The sequence below is a fragment of the Chaetura pelagica genome, unplaced genomic scaffold (genome assembly GCF_000747805.2).
Source record: "Chaetura pelagica isolate M959 unplaced genomic scaffold, ChaPel_1.0 scaffold9, whole genome shotgun sequence".
In the NCBI taxonomy this organism is placed as follows: Eukaryota; Metazoa; Chordata; class Aves; order Apodiformes; family Apodidae; genus Chaetura; species Chaetura pelagica.
Window position 1 is genome coordinate 715,118 of NW_009954494.1, and position 11,939 is coordinate 727,056.

The 11,939-nt window shown below is 42.0% G+C and overlaps 1 protein-coding gene across 1 annotated transcript in view; it reads right to left on the reverse strand.

Moving 5' to 3' along the window:
* The window catches only part of EGLN1 (egl-9 family hypoxia-inducible factor 1), a 35,420-nt gene that overhangs the window by 23,066 nt on the left and 415 nt on the right, over positions 1-11,939 (reverse strand). The window lies entirely within an intron of this gene.

Sequence of the window (11,939 nt, forward strand, 5' to 3'; positions counted from 1 at the left end):
CCCCCCCTTTTTTTTTTTGTTACAGTAAGACTAAATACTCTTCAAAAACACAGATTTAACCTACAGGTTCAGGGATGGTCTAGTACCCAGTTCATACAGAAGGTCACTTCAGATGAGCAAAACTCCATCGGACTTCAATTTGTGATGAGATACAGGGCATGGATGGTCAAACCTCTATCTCCCAAAAGGCATGTGGCTCTCATCTTTCAAATGCAGTCCCTTGAGAGGATAGTCCATAGACAAGGTGCCCACAACTGCTGAATACCTACAGCAAAGGAGCCTGCTGCTGCAGACTGAGGTCTCCAGGGAAGAACAGGCAGAAAGAGCAAGTATACATGGAGAATACAAATCAAAGAAAAATGGCTATAAGTTGAACAGGAGGTGAGGACTGTAAATTGTGAACTGCAGGTTTTTGATTTATACAACAGTCTGACAAAAAATATGAGCCTGACTCTTACCTTTTGAGAGGTTCCCTCCTCACACTTCTCTGAAATTGTGCTTAATGTTAAGTGAGTGGCATTTTTCTGAAGTAAAAGAAAATTAAAACATACGGAAAAAATCTTATCCAGATGTTTATTACAAATTTGCTATATAAAATAAAAATATGGGAAATACTAAAATAAAGCACTTTTTGGTAGTCTGTGGCTTTGAAATAGCATATTTCACTTTTCTGTCTGCCTAGCAAAGAAAGGATAGCTATCCTTGGCGTGCTATGCCCTCTCACTATAGAAGAGCAAATGACCACTAGCAGGAAGACAGACTTTGGGTCAGTGACTTCACTCAGAGACTTTGTAGTGACTGTGCCATTAATATTTTAACAGATTGCAAGAATTGGCTGGTTTTGTATCTCTTCCACTCCAAACTACAGTATTTCTTCTTTTTTTTCCACAGGAGGGCTCAGGTGGGCAGGCACCTCTGGAGATCATCTGGTCCAGCTCCATGCTCAGAGCTGGGTCACCCAAAGCACCTTGGGTGACCAGCAGTCATGTGTAGATATCTCCAAAGATGGAGATTCTACAACCTCTCCAGCAACCTATTTCTCTGTTTGTTCACCCTTGCAGTGGAAAAAGCGTTTCTTACATTTAAATGGAATTTCTCTCTTTTCAGTGTGTTGTCTTAAGTTGAGCCTGGCTCCCTCTTCTTCACTCCCCACATCAGGTATCTGTACACACTGGTAAAACATTTGGTGCGTTGCCTTCCCTCCATAAACAACCTCAGCTCTCTCAGCCTCTTCCTATATGACCCAAAAAAGCAAATTTGTTATTCTGAAGAATGTTACTGCTGTCATATAGGGGCAGAGGAGACACAGATACTGTTAAACCGAACACGGGTACAATTACCCAACATCGAATTCACTGGGCATAATATGCCAGCTGAAGTTTAGTCAGTTTAAGATGCCCTTATCAACTGGCCACAGCTTCCTTTCTCACAGAAGCAGGGCTGCATGCCAGCTGCCTCAACAACAATGCAGCAACCACTGGAACTGGAAGGGCCTGATGCCTTCACTCGAGCACAGACCACACACTGTTCAAATACAGCAGAAGCAGTTGAAGGAGCCTGGTGTCCATGGCAAGGGTGAGCCGCTTGCACAGATGCCTGGACAAGACAGACAGCAGAAACAAGGTAGATCTTTAATTAACCAACTATAAACTGCTTTGAAAGCCTTTCATACATTGCATCTCAGGACTTTTACACAGTGTAGATAACTTAAACATAGGAGCATTTCTGCCTTAAAAGTATGGACCAAGTTTTTGATATATAGCAATTTAAATTCCATATTATCACAACAGTAATGTTAGTCTATTACTGTAACTTGTTGGTTTAATTTTACTAATAACTTCAGGACTGTTCTAAATACATAACTGCAGCCTTCTGAACTATGCAAGCTGAATGATAATAGACCCTGGCACATCAGAAGGTCAGCAAGCCACAAGAGTATGCCCAGCAGAGCAATCTACAGCCTCTGCCAGTTCACCAAGAATTTTAGCTATTAACGAACAAAGTTATGTGAATTGACAATACAAGCTCCCCCTGCCCTGTAAACAGATTTAAAGTATCTTTATATATGTTAAAAAAAACCAAAGAACCCACAAGCAAATACAGATAAACCCCTCAAGTCTTCAGCCAGTTCATAATGCGTTAAAACTTCTTACAGCAATCTGACAACCAAAGCAACAATTCCTCCACCCTGTTAGGACTGAAAGGGAGGACAGCTTCCTGAACTCCCTCACTGAGTTCACCTTTGTATCACTTTCAACACAACGCTTGTTTTTGCTGAAACAAAGCAAGGCAGTCTCAAGCTCTGCTCCCACAGCAGCACACTGGGGCCACGTAGCAGCACCTCTTCTAAGTTGTACATCATTTGTACAGTCCAGAATGGTCTGTACATGGTCTAACTATGTGCTTTGAGCAGGTCTGACCCTAAAATGATGTGTAAAATTAATCCTTGGGTATAAAATAGCCTTTTTTGTTAGTCCCCATTAACTACCCTACATGTCTGGCATTCATGTCTTCATCAGAACACTATGTACACAACATGTACACAAGCACTCTACCTTCATACACAACGGCCATACAGACGTGCAGGCATGCACATTTCTACCAGATTCCTATTTATAACATCATATGCTAACAAAAATACTCAAGTAGCTTTAACTTAAGTACCAAAGAACAAGAAAGTCTTCAAGTGTAAGCAGCTGTTACGTGCATAAATGCATTGCTCTATTTTTGACAGGCACTGCCCTGGAACAAGCAAGTGAATTTGCTTTCGACCTGAAGTTTAGGACTGCCACTTAGGAGTGGATTTTGGCACAAGCCTGCACTGAAAATATGCTTGATCAGCTATCATTAATCAATAATTTTCAGAAACTGGATGGAGTTTACAAGGATTTAATGAGCACCAAACGACTTTTTCAAAGGCCAAAAAAACCAGCTTAGAAGGGTCTAAGTAGTAAGTCGCAAATGTGAAAGACAAAAAGGGTATAATAACTATTACTCTGTTCAGCAGCAGCTGCAAAGTCAAGTAACTTTGCTGTTCTGTTCACTGAAAATACTGCTTTCAAAATATTACTTCCTTAGTGTAAAAATTAAAACAATGATTAAAAATCCTGTATTGATATATTCCAAGATTTAAAAAAAACCAAACACAACAACACACTTGCACAGTCCTTGGATTGTCCACAGTCACCTTCTTACTGTAAAGTAACTAAATACAGCAGTACACAACACAGGGAAGGTCCATGAGCCCACTGAAGAACTAATCAACCCACTCACAACAGTTCCAAAAATGAATTTTGAATTTAAAAAAAACAGAGCTGTCTTTGTACAAGAGCTCTCCAAAAATCGTAAAGTCAACCGATTTAGTTTCTGCATGTCCAATAAGAAGCTTTCACTCTATGCAGAATATTCATCTCTCTTTTATAAAACAAAGTTTCCTTTCTGCTGAAGCAGAAAACCTTCACTTAACCTGCAAGGTTAAACCTGACTTACTACCTACAAGTACACTAGGCACATACCTATAGGTACATACAATATAGTAGCACTCAGTATAGGACAACACAGTAACAACTAGAAAGGCAGCATTTTGCAAAATACCAACAGCAATTTAGCCTGTTCAAGCCAAAAGCTGTCAGGTATTAACCAGGATGGTGTAAAAACTACAACTGAATTACAAACAGCATGAACACAGGTAAATACCATGAAAAAACACTGCTGATTAGTTCCAGGAAATAGCTGGCAACCTATTCAGAAATTAAGAATCATCTAGAGAAAAGGGGAAACTGCTCTCAAAACACCCAGTCGAGGTTACTGATAAAACTAACGCAGAGATTTGAGAACTGCTGTTCAGACAGTCCTATGACTTGGCAGGACATCACTTCCAAGGAATTTGAGCCCAAGAGGCCACTGGCAAGGGAAGACAGCTCTTCCTCTTCAGCTATACAGCTATGATGAGAAGCATCCTGCTTGATTTTTGGGTGGTATTGAATTGAACCCATTCTAAGCAGAAGAGACAGCATAGCATATTAAAGCAGCAATATGGTCAGAAAATTACTGATGCAATACCACTGACAGAAAAAAAAAGTTAATTGTCCATGGCATACTGAAATCACTGATGCACACAAACCACAGGGCTACACGCTCCTGATCTCCAGAGCAGCAACAACTCAAAAACTAACAGCAGCTGCACAGTCAAAAATTACTGGAAAAAAGCAAGTCACAAACCAACCCAGAATTTCAGAGCTATTCTAATGCACCAGGGAACAGAGAAGAAACAGGACCAAAAAAAAGTGAAATAGCACTGAAATTGCCCATTTCAGACAGAGCCCCTGACCTAGAACGAGTGCTGGACCTGGCACAAGGGCACATGGCTGAGCAGGAACCTTCTTTACCAGCCACAGCCAGCAGCAAACAGTAGCAAGCTGAAACACAGTGTTCATCACAGAGGGTGCCAGTCCAGCTCTTTCTTGAAAGAGAGAAACGAAGGATGTCTTTAGTGCTAACAAAACTCTAGAATAATGGACACGGACAGCCAAGAAGGTTAAGAAATCTACCCAGTAGGCTGGTTTTAAATCTATGGGGGTGTGGGGAGGGGCAGAGATTAAGGGGGAAAAACAATCTGCAGAAAATACTTTTTTCTCCTGTGCATGTTACTGAGGATCACATGGTGGGTAGACCAGCAAAGCTCCTGTATAAAACTGCCGTAAGATCCTTGAAGGACAGAAAAATGCATTTCTAATGGCAAGAACTGAGTCTCACACTGAACATGGAAGAACAAAGAACAGAAATGTCAAGAAAGAAAAAAAATATATAGCTAGCAAAGATTTCTTAAACTGCGTTCATGTTTTCATGGGCAAATTTGGGGATAATCAGTCTCTAAGTGTTAAACTAAGGCTGTAGTTTGGCAAATACTTTCAACTGGCATAAATTTGCACTGCTGCTGAAAGAAAATCTCACCATCTGCCAGTCCCCTGTGCCAGGACAAACATCCGAACACTGAACCAGGAGCACTTCTTTTGCCAGTATATTTTTCAGATGGATCAGTTCCCCAAACCAGTTCACAGGATGGCCATGTAAATACTTATGCTGGCAAAGAAGAGTGACTACTTCTCCAGCAGCACCAGCCGTAAGTGTTCACTGAACTACAGTCTAAGACACAGGGGTACAGATAAGTTCTCAACAGTCACAGGCAGAGCTCCTCACCCTCAGATGTGCTATATTCATACCACACCTCAAAGTTACAATCACCACACAGCTGCCCCTCGGAAACTAGTATATCTCTTATTTTTGGCAGTAGGAGAAACTGCTAGAATCTCAGCAATGTTCATGTTTTCATTTTCACTGGCCATAAACAGGTGTCTTTCTGGATTCTGTGCTTCTTGATCAAAAGATCATTTGCATTAGACACAACAGACAGCATTCTGATCTTCAGTTCTGTTTGCAACCCAAAATGCTTATAGATGAGGAACAACAAATCAAACTGTACTCATTGCACGTCAGGGCTCAACAGGGATATATGAACAGTGGGCTGCTGAGTATCCATGAACCATCAATCATACAATCCTTTGCTGACCATCACACTCACCTAGAAGAAAACACCATCACCAGCACAAACATTACTGTCAGGAAAAGAATCAAAAAGGATGAGCACTGGTCATATTCTATACCAAAGTCAAGCAACTCCAGGTAACATTCACAGACTGAGACCTAGGCATGCCTTCCCACAGTTCAACAAATGCCAACTCGTATGGTCATCTAATAGGAACCAATTAGACCAGTACGTTTTCTACCAAGAAATAAACTGAAGGTGTGACAGTGAACTAAATTCCCAGAATGACACAAAGGATCCCTGTAATGGAGCTTGCCACAAGCAAATTAAGGGGAAGCCCCCCCAGGTTAGAGATGCTCCTCAGCCCAGATCTCCAGCCGCAGCTCTTGTGTCCTCCAATCAGAGTGGGACCCACAGGAGTTGCAGAAAACCCCCACACCCATCTCTATGCTTGCTTTCCTTCTGCCAGTGTTTTACCACCATCATTACTTTCCAGTGTCTGCGTGGTTGCTGAGTTGATATTCTCTACCCCTTCTTTTAATCTGTCTTCTTATGCCACACATGCTTACAGTTATATTTTGCAGAATAAGATACAGTGGAAAGAACATCCAGAAATCTTGCCCATGTCTCCTGTACAGTATTTTAAACAGCATCGGCAACACCCAGACTTAACCTATCCTTCCCTTGTTCCTTCTGCCCCTTCTCAGTGCTACAGGGCTGCAGACAGCTTCAGCTCTATCAACTAATTACTGTTCCTTAGTTACATTTCTCTTTCCTTGGTAAGATTGCCAAGATCCAACATGTTTGTAGGAAAGCTGCAACATAACTAAATGGCCAGAGCAGAGCGCCTCTTCTTTCCAATCTATAGAAAAGCTAACAGCAAGGTACAAGAAATCCCCGCACACTTAGAGAGGTATCTTCTAAAGAAGCATTAGTAACTTTCACAGAACTTAAGTTAATAGCGCACAGTCAGACTAGTCTGAAACCAGAGCCTTCTAGATCTTCAGAACTCCAGGAAGCGATAGTGTGCAGCACAATATTGAAAACTGATGAGCACCCAGGGAATTATAAACAGCAGTTAAAGTACTTACAATTAGGTCAGTTTATTTTGAGATTGGAGGCAGGGAGACTGTAAGAGATGAGCAATTATATAATTCAACAATCTCGAGAAAAAAAATCCAGCTTGCACAATGTGTAGTCAGTAAAGCAAATTTTAAAGCCACTGGTGGCTGAAAAGCACCGGGTGCCAGTGGCCTACTGGTAGAGATCGTAGAGCATTAAAATGAAGCAATTTGAACTGTCGTTCTGGTTACAAGAAGTGAAAATGAAGCAAAAACTAGAAGGATGTTAACAGGGACTCTCAATCTGTCTATTCAATCTCCTACCAACATAAGGTACAGGGTAAGGTTAGGAGATGGGTGGCACTGGGTGTGAAGACAGCAGAAGATGGGACAGCTGACAGATCAGATGTCTGTTTATACAGTGGTTATTAGGAACCCAGTTCACAGCTGGGATATCCCAATATTACTGCAATACCAGTAAAGGATGCAAACTTCAGATTGGTATGAAGTATTAGATGATCCGCAGTCCACAATAGGGGAAAGAGAAAACTAGCAAAAAACCAAAAACATTAAGCTGCCCCCCTCCCTTAGCCTCTTCTCAGCCTCTGTGTGGGAAAGGAGGAAAAACTTCACCCGGGTGAGATTCAAGAGGATTTCACTCCCTGACTCCAATGAGCAGGTTTCTACCTCCCCTGGCTATCTAAGACAGGCCCAGCAAGAACCAGGAGTACATGCACATACAGGAGTGGTAGCTGATAAGATACGGGGGGGGGGAAAAAGGGAATTAATGTTTTGGGGAAGTGATGGAAGAAGAAAAACCTAGAAAATGACAGGAAGTTCAAGAAAGACACTACAGGTCATGCATGCAAGTATGTGCCACTATCTGCTAAAGAAAAGAAGCAGAGTCTGAAAAGAAAGAGACTAAGAGAAAAAAAGCAAGGAATGCAGCAAGTCAGGATGAGTAAATTCTTAGCCATTCTCTTTTACCTGCTGCTGTACAGTTCACACACCTCAAAAGGTAGTTGGCTAGTTTATGCCTACTGCTATATAACTTTCAGGCTGGTGAGAAAACTACAGAGTCAGGTCTAAGCAGAACCACATCAGTTTAAGTGGATCAGTTACAGGTAGCCCAGTTAATCTAGAGAAATGCCCTAAGAGAGACTTTCAAATGTAAAATCTCAGGTTTCTCACACTTAACATTTTACTTTATTTCATGTCCTTTACCTTAAAATACTGGTTCCAATGAACGTTAAACAGTTTAAAAGAGATTCCGATCTAAGAAAATGTAGCTTTTTCCCTCATAGTTCATTTCACAGGCTAAGAGGTAAAAGGTGTACTATGTCAAGACCCATTTCTTTTCCCCTTTTCCTCTACTGCTTCTAGGCACGTTGTAGAAGTGATGGCAAATTCAATGCCAACATCACCCACAGGTGACTTGTGACTTAGCCTTGACTAAATTTGAAGTAATAACCTAGGTACCATTTCTTCCATTTACCTACAGCTATTTTTCTCCAACACCAAGAACAATTAGCCTCAATCAACGGCATCTTTAAAACCTTTGCTCAATAATCCATTCATTTCTGTAGAAGTACCCAACTGCTAGTTAAAGTGCAAAGAAAAAAACTCTAAGATTTTATAGGTATATTTAGTTAACAACACATTTTTGAAGACTCAATAATGGCAAGTGGGTGAGAATTTCAGCACACTGTGGAGCAGATTTATTTATGATTCATTCCCTCTAATAGGATATGCTTGTTTACAGAGCTTGAACTAGATCTGGTAAAGGTTAAAGATTCCATAAAAGCTCCTGTGACTCCTGTGACATAATGCCAACCCTTGCACAACATTCAAAAACAAAGCCAGATTTCTAAGACTGACACTGCAGTGAACCCAACAAAAGTATTTTAAATAACCAGCTGCTAGTGGTTTGGGGTTTTTCCTTGTTTTTAATTTAAAGGTCTAATAAAAAGAATTAAAGGCTTAAAAAATCCCCCTATCAAAACCCAAACCAACACATCTTTAGAACTATCGATACAAAATCACCTCCTCCCCAAAGCTACAAAACTGTACATCTCATTTCCCAATAAATAACTTTTTAAGGAAACATGAACTCCTAGGCTTCACTCCCCCAGATCTCCACAGCTACATCCCTGACATTTATAAGCAGGTCTCCCGTTGCATGAGGTGTCTGTACCAAACTGCATTCATTTAATACTGCACCAACCCATCACCCTGTGCAGCCACCATTGGTAAGTGTTTTAGAGAGGGCAAGGGGATCCCCACGGGCTGGAATTCTTTTGCTAGTTCAGATGATGGGGAATTACAAATCTCAGCAGTGGTACTGCAAGTTGGTTTATTTAGCACCTTTAGCAAAATGGTACACTAAGTTCTCCACACACCAACTATGCAAACCACAGTACTGCAACATACACACACAGGACTAGTACAATTATCCTGTAAGAGCTCAGCTGGTTGATGTGTGCTGCATTTCCATGCAATTTGGTCCTATTACTTGAAATGAAACCAGTAAGAATAAATATTACATTTGGACGGTTCCTTTTAAAAAGTCTTTGCTGTGAATGCAAATCCATCATACCCATCCAGATTTGAAAGCAGTCTCTATATAGACTAAATGAACTAAGCAACTGTTACCACACAAAAGTACCAGAATAACCTGTTGCATCTACTACAGTATCTCCAGTGCACACCCACCTATACTGCCAAGAATAAAAGTACTCTGGGACTAGAGCAGCAATGCAACAAACTTAATTCAGAAAAACAGGAACAAGAAGTGAAGAAAAACTTCAGATAACCAAGAGGTGTCTCTGTGTTTATTTCACATCTTCCCTTTAATCCCCTAAACAGCTAAAAGCCTTGAAGGGATGCACAGTTTTTTACCCTGTCAGACAGCTCCCTCCACCACAGTCACTCCATTGGACCTACTGGGGCATTAATGGCAGGAGAGGTGCAGTTCCCCATGGATGCAAAAGAAGAGAAGGTAAAAGTCCCATTGCTCCTATCTGTGCTGACTTTACAAATAAGTATCCTCAAATGGCAATAAACACCACATTTGAACAGAGTAAATTCTTCCACTGACTTGTCCCATCTCTTCTCACCAACTGCTTCTGTGTATTCAACTCAGCAGTGAATCTGTAAGAGCAACTGGCAATTTTAATTCTGCTCTTGCTGAAACTTTAGGGAACTGAGCTTTCCTGCAGCACTACAAGCACTGACTTTTGTGGGGAGATCAGAAAGGGAAGGTGGAAAGACAGAAAGTTATGCATTTCTGTACCACCAAGGAGTGAAGCACTGCACCTTTGCAAGTCGGATCCCTGAGCCTGTTCTGATCCCCAAAACACAGAGGAATTTCAGCAAGTGAAAACTCAGTGGGGCTGAACGATTTTCTTTACTTTGCCGTTGCTCCACAGAAAAATCTCTTCATGCTGCACGCTACCTTTCACAATGAAAAAAAGTTAGAAATGTAAGATAGAGTAGTCCAGGAATTGCGTGTGTCATTCAGGATTACAGTTACAAAAGTCTTTTTCCAAACTCCTAGCACTTAGTATTTACAAAAGCACACTGCTGCAGCACGTAACAGCAGCAGTGGCATTCCTCTTTGCTGCATACAGTTGAAACCCAGCAAAGCCATGGATATTTTTAGACTGCAAGTTCGAAGCACTAGGGCCTTGAAGAGATTCAGGATTATCTGAAAGCTAAATTGGTTTAGAAAAGTCCAAGCTAACAGGGACCTAGGAAGAACCTAGACCATGTTCCTGTTAGAAAAGTCTGAACACAGCCCTGGCTCAACTGAAGTTACGCAAAGACTGCATTTCAAAAAAATGAAAAATTCCCACCCACTTTTTTATTATCTCGGGAGTTTCCCGTGCCCCAAACAAATCCAAGGCTGTTTTTTGCCTTCGAGTTCCTCCCCTCCTCCCTCCCGCAGCTTCCTACCAGCTGAGGTTCTGCAGCTGCAGCAACAACAGCCTGCCTGTGACAGTGCAACCACCGCGGCGGGATGGTTCCTACCGATTCACCAGCTTCCTCATGTTTTAATAGAGGTAGGAAATGGTGAAGGGGCTTCCTCCCCTCTATTTTTTTTTTTCCAAACTGAAAAGATACGGATGAATATTCATTACTTGCACTTTACCAAGGTCTGAACTTTATTTAAAGGATTGGAAGGGAATTGCAAATTAGGCTAATACAATGGGAGATTTTGACTCGGTTCTCTGGGTCTCAAAATACAGCCAGAGAGTAAGATTTTTGCAGAAAGGAGACGTGATGGTAGTAAAATTAAAAAAATAATGTCTCCCCAAAAAAGCACCTGCTCCTCGTGGCTGCCACTGTAGCACCAATTAACTCACTGGTTTACAATGCCAGGACTTCCCAGAACCCGACCCATCCATACGACCCTGCAAAGGTTATGCACAGAATTTTTCACGCTACTCAGCAAGCGTCGCTCCGGGAAAGGTGCGCGCTGCTGTGACCCCCGAAAACCCTCGTGTTTTCAGGAGCCAGTAAGTATACCGGCTTCAGTTTTTTCGGGAGAACACGGCAGAACTTGCATTTCAACATAACCACCGCGGCGGGATGGTTCCTACCGATTCACCAGCTTCCTCATGTTTTAATAGAGGTAGGAAATGGTGAAGGGGCTTCCTCCCCTCTATTTTTTTTTTCCAAACTGAAAAGATACGGATGAATATTCATTACTTGCACTTTACCAAGGTCTGAACTTTATTTAAAGGATTGGAAGGGAATTGCAAATTAGGCTAATACAATGGGAGATTTTGACTCGGTTCTCTGGGTCTCAAAATACAGCCAGAGAGTAAGATTTTTGCAGAAAGGAGACGTGATGGTAGTAAAATTAAAAAAATAATGTCTCCCCAAAAAAGCACCTGCTCCTCGTGGCTGCCACTGTAGCACCAATTAACTCACTGGTTTACAATGCCAGGACTTCCCAGAACCCGACCCATCCATACGACCCTGCAAAGGTTATGCACAGAATTTTTCACGCTACTCAGCAAGCGTCGCTCCGGGAAAGGTGCGCGCTGCTGTGACCCCCGAAAACCCTCGTGTTTTCAGGAGCCAGTAAGTATACCGGCTTCAGTTTTTTCGGGAGAACACGGCAGAACTTGCATTTCAACATCCATCTAGAGTATAACCTTCCAGCTCAAGGTTTATCAAAACGCAGGGATTAAAATAAGATAGTGGGTGTCGCCCCCGCCCCGCCCGGGAAAGCGAAGCGACAAACAAACCCTTTCACACTTTCTCGGCGGACATCAACCCCCCGGGCGCTGACCGGGGACAACACCCACCCGCTGCCGCCCCCCCAG